Genomic DNA, 12,056 nt, shown 5'->3' on the forward strand with positions numbered 1-12,056 from the left:
AGTTGCCAGATTCTACCAGCAGATGGCTGCATCTTATCAGACAGTTCAATTTCCAGGCTAATAATTTGACAGTGTAGTTAAGTGTTCTAAAAAAGACACAGAGTTATCAATCAGGCTATGATAGTAAGTGGCTTAAAAACTAACTGTGAGCCGGTTCTAAATCTACTATAAGTGCAGGGTTAAAAGCATTTTCTTTTCCCTTGAAACAGGGACAGCAACAAAGAATGGTAGTAAAAAGAGACACTCCTGCCAACATCCTATCTTTCTTCACCTGTCATATAACTATAATTCTATCTTACATGCAATTTCTAACCTGTATTTTAGGCCTCCTGCACATTCCAGCGGGGAGATTGATATCAGATCTGTTTGCCTTTGTACTGTAACATAAAAATCACATCCAATGACTCTGAGGATTAAATGAGTATTGTATCTCATCATTGTATCCAACCTGATTCATCCAGTTCTAGAGTTGTATCACAGCAAAACCAAGACATCGCAAAAAGTCATTTTTCACACTTTTTTTTGTGACCATTACTATTGTATTGTGTATAAAAGCCTTTAGTATGTAAAAGCTGTTTAGCAACAGCTTTGCCCTGTGACTTTTTTGTGTCCGTTCAGTATTCAGTTCTAGATTTACAGGCCAAGAGCTCACAAATATAACAAAATTCAAGGGGGTCCAAATGTATCTCATTATTTTGATTTAAAAATTAAAAAAGTCCAATCAACTCTGAATTGTACCTTATTTATTATAGAAAAAGCTCTCTAAAATCGGTTCGGGCAAAAAATTTAAAAAATGGATTTTCCAGTCAAAAGCCCAATTTTCCTGCCAAAACGTCAGATTTTCACGGTCCTTTGGCGCCAAAATTAGAAAAAAGTTGGAATTTTGGCTGAAACTCAGCATGGATCATGATATTGAAATTGGACATTTGCCATTGACTTCTACAGGACCCTGACAACTTGGAGATAGCAGATTTTTGGATTCAGACTTTTTTCAGCCTCAGGGTATAATAAATTCAGACAAAATCTGATTTTTTTTTGGTTTTTTTTATTTATTTTTTTTGAATTTTTCCTGATTTTTGTATTCAGAGTTTGGTAAATAACCCCCCAAGTGTATGTTCTGGTATCCAAAAATCTTTTACCCAGAATGCCATGGAAATGCTCTAAAAACCACCAACATTGTTAAATTGGGGGTTTAGGCCTCCCAGACTTCAGGCCACACACGCCCCTCCTGGGTGAATGAAATCACACATTTTTTTTCTCTAGGTTGGTTGAGTTTTTAGGAAAAACTGCACTGGCCTTGGCAAAAAAAACGATTCAAGAGCCACTCTGAGTGCACCAGTTTAGGGATTCACTGGGTTAGGTGGTGCATTGCCATTGAATGTCTGTTTATGTGGTGCTGACCATGTTGTACAATACATTACAATACAGACAGGGGAATGAACAGTGTAATTAATTAATTAAGTAATAAATATATAAATAATGATTCACCAAATCCCAATTTCAGTTTTACAGCACTTTTTCGGCAGAATTTGGATTGAGCTGAATGCCCGAAGCTAATCGGAATCCTTCACATGACTTTAAACAACATGACAATGGAAAGAGACAATTATTTCAGTTATTCAGTTAATTTGCTTTAGCGTATTATGTATTCAGATGATTCAGTATACAGATGATTTTGTATTCAAAGGTCACTGAAGCATTCTGTACAGGGAAATGAATAGGGAGAACCAAGGCAATAAGAACTTTCTGAAGGTGGAAGGGAGCCACAAGTGTGGTAGTCGTAGATGTATAACTTGTCAACATATGAAAATTTCAAAAGTATTTAAGTCCACGGTGACGAACACCAGTTTCAAAATAAGAGATTATATAAATTGCAATACATCCACAGTGGTTTTGCTTGATAACATGTCTGAAATGTCAGAAACAATATGTGGGTTGCACAAGCAGAACGCTAAAAGAGTGAATACGGGAACATCTGAGTCAAATAAAAAATCCAAAAACAGTTGAAAAGAGTAATATAACGAGACACTTCTCAAGATGCAATGGGAGTGATTTAGCATATTTTTCTGTACAGGGAATAGAAAAAGTAAGATTGGGTAATAGAGGGGGTAATCTAGCAGGGTTGTTAGCAAAAAGGGAACTTTTTTGGATTTTTTATTTGCATACTCGGTTACCACTTGGGTTAAATTACGAGTTTGATGTAACATGCTTTACGTAAATTATAATGTGACCAGCTATGTCTATAATGAGGTGGATACATAGAAGTGTATGGGGCAGCTAAGAGAATATGATATATACTGATGATAATATTAGGAGGAAAATATAATGGAATGGGGCAGTAATTGCCATTTAAACATTTGTCTAAATATGTGTATCCTAATAAAATGTTTGTGAGATGAAACAGAGTATAGGCAGAAAAATATTGCTAAGAGGACCAATTTGATATATGTTGCTTTAAGAAAAGAGACGTGAGGTGGCAACACGTGATTGGTTTTAACGTTTGGGGAGGGATTTCCTTGGGTATAAATTTTGTGACCAAATGTAACAACAGTAATGCCTATGATTAAGCGCCTGTAGGTGCGAAACGCGTAGGGCGGAGTATCGATTGGTCTGTATGCCTACTTTTTTAATATTTATGATGAATAAAAAGTGATTTTTTAACTTTGAGAATTGACTGGAAATATATCTTTGAATTTTTGAATTGAGTGCCCTTTGGAGTTGGGGGCTATATTCCAGCACTTGGCCCTTTTCACAGGCCTATTTAGACTGCAGCAGTTGAGTAGTAAAGTTTTTTTTTGGACACTGAAGCATTCTGGACAAGTTGTAAAGTTCTTCAATGTGGTTTTTTGCTCATGAGAAAGACAAACAGTACATATAATGGCAATCTTTCAGCCTCACTGGAAGCCTGACATCACCGTGAGTATTTATATAGTGTGCACATTAGGAGGGAAGAGAAAACTTGGGAGGGGAAAAAGAAGAAGAAGAGGAAACATCTAATCAGGTAACATCCAATCTTACATTTATAACAATCAAATGATGCTGTGAAAGACAGCCCAACCATATTATCAATAAGAAGTCCATTATGTCATATCCAATACTCGATATAGTGTCCATCAAAAACAAATAGTGTTTCCCAAAAACAATCAATGACACTGCATACCACATTTTGTATTCATTATTTGTCTTCTATCCCTCTAACCAGTTTTGTTGCAACATCTCTGCACTCTCTCCAGCTCATTTATATCCCTCTTAAGGACTGGAGTCCAAAACTGCACTGCATACTCCAGATGAGGCCTTACCAGGGACCTATAAAGAGGCATAATTATGTTTTCATCCCTTGAGTTAATGCCCTTTTTTATTCAAGACAGAACTTTATTTGCTTTAGTAGCCACAGAATGACACTGCCCAGAATTAGACAAAGTGTTATCCACAAAAACCCCAAAATCCTTCTCGGTTAAAGGAAAACTATACCTCCAAAATGAATACTTAAGCAACAGTTAGTTTATATAATATTAAGTGGCATATTAAAGAATCTTACCAAACTGGAATATATATTTAAGTAAATATTGCCTTTTTACATCTCTTGCCTTGAGCCACCATGTTGTGATGGTCTTTGTGCTGCTTCAGAGATCACCTGACCAGAAATACAACAACTCTAACAGGAAGAAGTGGCTCATGTGACCTAAGAAGTATAGTTTGTATGGTTTGTTTGTGTGCACAGTGAATCGTATGATCCCAGGGGGCAGCCTTTATTTTTTAAAATGGCAGTTTTCTATTTATGATTACCCAATGGCACATACTACTAGAAAAGTATATTATTATGAAAATGGTTTATTTACATGAAGCAGGGTTTTACATATTTATGCAATGTATTTTTATAGAGACCTACATTGTTTGGGGGTATAGTTTTCCTTTAAGGAAACGCCCAACACACTGTAATTTAGCGGCAGATTTATCAACGGTCGAAGTGAAGGTTCAAAGTTAAAAACTTAGAATTTCAAAGTAATTTTTGGGTACTTCGACCATGGAATAGTCCAACTTCGATTCGAAGTTGAAAAAAACTTTGAAATTCGAAATTTATCATGTATTGTCTCTTTGAAACTTCGACCATTCGCCACCTAAAAGCTGCCGAAGTGCTGTTTTAGCCTATGGGGGACCTCCTAGAACCTGTATGGAGGCAATTGGGGGAGTTTGGGAGATTGGGACCTCGACCGCAAAAAACTTCGACCACCGTTCGGTTGGTCTTTTTGAATTCGAAGTTCGATTTTTTTTAACTTCAGCCTTTGATAAATCTGCCACTTGGTGTATAACTTACATTTATATTATTTTTGACAAACCTTGCATTTATCAACATTGAACCTCACTTTCCAGTTTGCTGATCAGTTTTCCAAATTACTCAAACCACACTGCAAAGTGGCAGCATCCTGCATGGAACCTATAGTTCTGCACAATTCTGTATCATCAGCAAAAATAGAAACAGTATTTTCAATGCCCACCTCCAGATCATTAATAAGTGAAAAGCAAAGGTACAGAGCCGTGTGGTAAATATTCTTTTAGCCAGTTCTCTATCCAGGTACAAATACTATGTTCCAGGCCAACATTCTCTAATTTAACCAGTAACCTTCTGTGTGGCACTGTACAGTGTCGGACTGGGGTGCCTGGGGCCCACCAGGAAACCTCATCTCAAGGGCCCACCCCCCCCCCCAGTAAAAAAATACTGCCCACAAATAAATATCAAAATTATTTAAAAAAAAAATCTTGTTCAACTCTCCAGTTTGAAATGTCAGCACCAATCGGGTTGCTAGGGTCTAAATTACCCTAGCAACCAGGCAGTGGTTTAAGTCAGAAGTAGGGGAAATAATTTGAAAACTATACAAAATAAAAATAAATTACAATTTTAAATGGCAATTTCTTGTATAACACTCCCAGAATTCATAGCAGCATGGCATAGTGGGAATTTCATGTATAAATAACCCCAGAATTCATAACAGCATGGCACAGCAGAATTCACAGAAGGATGGCGAGGTGGCAATTTAATGTATAATATTGCTAGAACAGCTGCATGAACACACTAGCAGGTATATGTAATACCTCCCAGAGCTCAAAACAGGATGACAGTGGCAGATTTACAAATGATACCCCTGAACACTGTTATTTTTTTTTTTATATAAAATATTTTTAGCAGAGGTAATGGTAAATGACAATAAGGAAAGGGTTAAACCTTAGATAAATACCACCAGGCAGAATGAGCAATAAATAAAGCTTGAGTTCTTACTAGTTTTCTTGCTGCTGTGATGGGGGGTGGAATCTGGAAAGCTGCCAGCAACTTTCTCAAGTGTATATAAGCCCAGCGTAAAGACGTACTTGCACCTTATCTACAGGACCCATAATTCACTTTGTAATGTGACGCTGCAGCTGTTTTGCTGTTCTTCGAGCTGCCTGCTTGTTTTCTTCTTACGCAGCCTTGTGAGAGAGCTACGTTGAATTGCAGGCAGGTGGTGGGCCACCGGATGGGATCCGTGAAGCAAAGTGATGGACGTGGGCAGTGGGCCCACTGCCAATCGTTTACCGGATTGCTTCAGATTTTAGTGGGGCCCACCGCCCTTGTGTCACTCACGGACCGTACATTTCAAAATTAATTATTACTTTGTGATGGCAAGGTAACTAAGGCCTAGGGGCCCACCGGGTTATTTCCCGGTGCCCAGGCAGGCCAGTCCGACCCTGGCACTGTATCAATGCTTTAGCAAAGTCTAAGTAAATCACATCCACTGCCTGCCCAGAATCAAGGTCCCTGCTCACCTTCTCACAAAAAGAAATTAAATTAGTCTGGCAAGATCTATTATGCATAAAACCATGCTGGCACACACTCATAGTATTATTATTTACAATGAAGTCAAGTATCTTATCCTTTTATACCCCTTCGAAAAGCTTTCCTACCACTCACATCAGACCAACTGGCCTATAGTTTTGAGGCTAAGAACTGGACTTGGGTTTTCTGGATAACAGATCTTTTTGTAATTGGACCTTCATACCTTTAGTCTACAAAAAAAAAATGTTTAAATAAAAAAATAGGCTGTTTTGCCTCCAATAAGGATTAATTATATATTAGTTTGGATCATGTGCAAGGTACTGTTTTATTTAATTGTTTTCAATCATTTGGATAAAATGGGATTCAGCCTTTGGAGAGGGTTTCTGGATAATGGATCCGATACCTGTAGATGCAAAGGGCTAGGTGTTTTATAATGAATAACACTGCTGTTCCCTTCACTCTTCAATTATATAACAAAAACAGCTGGTAAAACCTGTTTCTATCTTCTCAAATTAAAGAAATAATTGAGGTCCACAAGCATTTTTCTCATATGGATTGAAAATGTTATTATGATTGCCTTTGATTTATTATGTGGTATTTGTATTTTCATAAGGTCAAAGTTTGTGTAATTGGAAATACACTTCATTTTAAGCTTAAGTATTTGCCATTTTAGGCTTCTGAACGCATGCCGTTTTCTGAAGACCTTTTAAAGTTTGCTGTAGGCAAAGCTGTTTTAATGTATTTTATGCTAATTATTATTGGCCTTAGAAATTACAATGGGTTTAATGATTTCCCAAATTCATATTAGAACATTTTTATTTTTTTTTATGATTTTTACAATTTTGCTTTCATCTATGTAGTAACAGTTTCTATTTTTCATATACTGATTTTTATTCTTTTTTTATTATTTCTTTATTGTAACCCGATGAATATCAGATATAGAAAAGAGCCTTTGCATCAAATTGGAGAAGTACAGTAATTACTTTAATTTGGATTTTGGAATGTAATCATGTTCCATATATACTTCATGTTAGTGTTGTAGTCCTGATAGCTGCTACAATAATTAGCATAAAATACATTAAAACAGCTTTGCCTATAGCTCATGTAAGCAATACTTTAATTAGTATTGTATAATTTCCTCTAAATGTCATTTATAACTTTACATGTATAAAGTGAATACTCATCAGTAATAATACTGTAAGGCAAAGCTTTGAAGACAGACAGACAGAAAGACAGAAAGCTTTCTAACAGAACTGGTTTCCCGTTATCTGCTTTGTGGTCCATCTGGGGAGCAGTATTAGGGATGGATATTGACATACTGGCAACCCCCAAAATAATGTGTGCAAATATAGATCAAACATTCACTTCAAATATATATGTCAAATGCAGTGTACAACGTAAAAAAATGGCCAATTGCAGCCATATTTTAAGTGAATGTTGAAATTTGCACACATTATTTTTGGGAATGCCGGTATCCTAATATTCTTTTAAGTTCAGAACTCAAAGTTTTTCTGCGAATAGTGTTTTTAGGGAAGCCTTGGAGAATTTTTGGAGAGAACTGAGGCCCCCTCTGAGTGCCGGTTTTTGGAGCATGCTGGATAATGGGATGCCAGATAAGAGGTCCAATACCTGTACTTGCCTTGTAGTAAATTGTTAATGCTGTGCCATATTTTTCAGAGGGGAGGGGGGTACTACAAGTTTTTATATATATAAAATATATGGTTGCCATGGTGGACATGTATCCATATGATCCAGTCTAGCCACCCTCAGTAAATAGATTTTTTTAAAGGGGAACTCCGGTTTCCAAACCAAAGTTTGATAAAGAGGCCCACATAACACAGAAACCCCTAATATACCCATTACAGTTACCGGTTTCTTCAAAAAGTATGAATAAATGCAACGTTCTATGCTGAAATCCAGCTGTTTAACAGTTCTTCCCTTTTTGCTTCATATGAAATCCTGGCAGGGAAGGAGGGACTAAACACTGATGTTACAAGTTGAAACAACTTCTCCACAGCTTACAGACAGCATGCAGGAACTACATAACCCACAATGCATTGCACTGAGATTTCCTGTTCATTATTGAAATCACTTGTGCAGGGAATGGTGGGCTTTGGAAGATGCAGGCTGAGGACAGTTGGCTGTTGATACAAAGTAACAGTAGTCAGCCAGCTCAGAAAAGTAGTCAGAGAGATAAAGCAGGAGAGCAGGGGACTAGGCTTAGGAAACTGTCAGAAATCATTAAAAATCATGAAAAGTCTGCATATTGTTTAATTTATGTATATTGCAAAGTTGCTTGAAATTATGTTTACTTTTCAAAAAGCTGAAGTTTTGTTTTTGTGGAGTTCCCATTTAATAATATATTTAAATGTTGCTTTTATAAATGTTTTTTCTTTACCTTAGTTGTGTTTCTCTTAATCATCAATGTAAGTCCGACTAACTCAGTACTAACCGTGTGCACGTATGGGATCACTGTCTGTAAATTCATTTTCCAAAAGGTTCTGACACACCCTTCCCCTCCCTTTTTGACAGATTTACTTTCTCTCTTTAACAACAATGTAGTAGATTGTTCTCAATTTTAATTAAGATGTAATTTAATATTGATGATAATAATCCTAATACATCTGAGTAACGTCAAGGCCTGGTGCGCCACATACCTAAACTACTCCTTGGTGGTCATTTATAAACATTTGGCAATAACCCATCGCAACCAATCAGATCTTTACTTTCATTGTTCTACTTGCAGCTGGTTAAAAAAAACTAATCACTGACTGTTTGCTATTGGTTACTGCCGAGGTGCAATTTTGGCCAGTATTTGTAAATGAGCCACTGGAAAACCCCAGAACCCAAGTTTTCAAGAATAATAGATCCAATACCTGTATAAACATCATTTTCATTTACCCTGTTATTTCTAAAACGTTTTACTTATGTGCATGTATTTCCTTAATGCACAGTATTCTGGGTTTAAAGGGTTCCTTTTAAAGGAGAAGGCAAGTCTTGTTGACTACATTATGTCAAAATTAGTGATTGGCAAATAAATTTGTCAGGCATGGATTTGCGGCGAATGTTTACGTTTCGTCCCCCTTGGATGTTTTCTCAAAACTACGTCTGAAAAAAAATTGTTGCGCGTCTAAATTGGGCCACACATAAAAACTGACGCGCATCAAAATTATTTGACACCCATTGACTTCAATGCTTTTCGCAAATTTTTGGGACAGATTCCCCCTCACTAGCCAAAATGCATAACAGAAAGTGTTGAATAAACACGCTTATAAATGTAAATACATTAACAAATAACTATTAAACCACTGTTTAGGTAATCAATATGGGAAAGTTCCTTAGAATTACATTTTCTTTCATTGCGCTACTATACAAAAAATATATAAATGCTGCTGTTTGGCATAACTCACCTTTAGTGAAGTTTCCTACTGCCATCACTTAGAAAATCTTAGGTTTCTGTATTTAGTCTGGATGGGATTACAGCACAGTTGAATCGGGAACTAGGGTTGTCACCTGTCAACCATGACAGTTTTTGGAAGGGCTATTTGCGTCAATTTCCTAATTTCCAAATTAGGAAAACCAGGCAGGATTTCCTGAGAGTGATGCAGCGATCAGTAATTGCTGACTACCACGTAATAACCCATCCCTGATGTCACAGTCAAGTCCCCACGGCACAACCCCGCCCCACTACATCACTGCCCCGCCCCTGTGGTGCCATGGCCCCACCTCCACCCCTGGAGTTCACGGGGGGGGGAAGGTGGCAACCCTGCTGGGAACACATTGTCAAATCAGAGAGACAATGTAGACACACAAAGTTTGGTGTAAACAGAATAACTTTAGATTAAAATGTTATCCTTTATCTGGCACTTTAGTCACCCATCGCTCAGAGTAACGTTACTCGGGCCTTTTTGAATAATACTTTAAACTAGATTAATTATAAATTATGTGTCTGTCTAAAGGACATCTATCATATTTCTCTTTATTTGTTTTATTCTATTAGTCACAAGACCCAAGAAACCTATCAGAGCTTGTCTTGTGATGATCAGGAAAAGAGCAATTAATTTAATTAGGAATGATTAATGGATTGCCTGTAAGATTTATTGTGATTCTCTTGTGCAAAATGATCTGCAGCCAAAGTGTTTCAACCACTTGTTAGATAAGAAGTGGAAATCATGGTGCATGAATAACACTTTACCTACAGTGACACAAATTGCCTCTCATTTTACTGTCTAATGTGTGATCATGAACATGCTGGCTGAAATAGGAAAGAGGGGGGATAAGTTAATAAAGAACATTTAATAATTTGAAAAACCATATTTTAAGAATGAGTGAGAAGGATTTTATTTGTTGTGGTTTATTCTTAAATAATTTAGCATTCAAGAATAACAGTTGCATATGTTTTGTCACTTTTTTTTTTTTGTCGATCTTGAAAATTCATAAATATTCTTCATAGGGGCAAATTTATCAAAATGTGAGATTAGAGTTTACATCAGAAAAATGCACCTATTTCTATTCATTCTTATGGAATTTTTAGAAATGTATTTATCACTGGTGAAAGTAAACGTTTGATAAATGCGCTTCTAAAAATCTCATAGGAGGTAAACTCCAATCTCACATTGTGATACATTTTCCCCGTGGAGGATTGTTTATTAAAGGTTACATTTTAGCGGTTTTAGAGGTTTTTCAAGCCACAACTAAACTCACAAACTCTAAATCCACAAATGTCATTGAATTCTGATTATAGAAAGTATGAATGAAAAAAAGCACTGAACGATCTGAAAAAATATCTGAATACCTTGAAAACATCTAGGGGCAGATTTATCAAGGGTCGAAGTGAATTCGAGGGAATTTTCGAAGTAAAAAACGTCGAATTTTGAGTAATTTTTTGGATACTTCGACCATCGAATAGGATACTACGACTTCGACTTCGATTCAAAGTAAAATACTTCGACCATTCGATAATCGAAGTACTGTTTCTTTAAAAAAAACTTTGACTTCAATACTTTGCCAAATTAAACCTGCTGAAGTGCTACAGTATGTTAGCCTATGGAGACCTTCTAGAGCAGTTTTCTAAGTTTTTGGAAGTCGAAGAAAAATTGTTCGATCGATTGCTGAAATCCTTCGAATCATTCGATCTAACGTTTTTACTTTGACCGCAGGATAGTCAAATTAGATGAAAAAACCGTTGACTTCGATATTCGAAGTCGAAGTATTTCAATTGGATGGTCGAATTTCGAAGTATTTTTAACTTCGAAATTCGACCCTTGATAAATCTTCCCCCTAGTGTGCATAGAGCAAAATGGTGCAAATTGTCATTGTTATACTTACAGTTGTTTGCCCATAATTCCAGTGTAATAGCTGGCATCCACTAAATAGTTTGACACTACTTGAGTAGGATTTAGCTATTGACTTGAAATGCAGGTAGGTCTCCGCTCTTTCAGGAGATTAATGGCCATTAATAATCCATTATCTGGTAACCCATTGTCCAAAAACCTCTGAATTACAGAAAGGTTGTCTTCCATAGACTCCGTTTTAGCTTAACAATCCACATTTTTATTAATTGATTTCCTTTTTAGCTCTATAATAATAAAACAGTACCTTGTACTTGATCAAAACTAAGATATAATTAATCCTTATTGGAAGCATCAATCGATTGGGTTCATTTAATGTTTACATGATTTTCTAGTAGACAAGGTATGAGGATCCAAACTACATAAAGATCTGTTATCTGGAAACCCCCAGGTCCCAAGCATTCTAGATAACAGGTCCCATACCTGTACTTGTAATAAAGCTGCATAATCCATACAATTTTATAATAAATCACATGTAATACTGACCAGCATTCTTGTTTCCTGGCACTTAGCTTTAGACTAATACAACACAACTTAAGGTATGAAGATCCAAATTACAGAAAGATCCTTTATCTGGAAAAAATCCCAGGCCCTGGGCATTCTGGATAACAGATCCCATACCTGTATTAGGTTAACTCCAGTTGAGATTTTCTTCTACCAAAAGTTAGGTTCCAGTGGTTAGAATTATAAAAATCTATGGGTTATGGCAAATAAGAGTAGACAGATCCACACTCAACTCAACAAGGTCATAAGCATGATGGGTAAGTGCTAGAAAATGGCATTTGAGAAATTAAAGCGCAGTCTTTTTGTGACGATTACTATAAGGGGGTGATAAGCTAAACCTATGAGGCACACCATTTTTACAATAAAGGCTTAAACTAACGTGCTTTGTAAAA

The sequence above is a fragment of the Xenopus laevis genome, chromosome 6S, assembly GCF_017654675.1.
Source record: "Xenopus laevis strain J_2021 chromosome 6S, Xenopus_laevis_v10.1, whole genome shotgun sequence".
Classification (NCBI taxonomy): Eukaryota; Metazoa; Chordata; class Amphibia; order Anura; family Pipidae; genus Xenopus; species Xenopus laevis.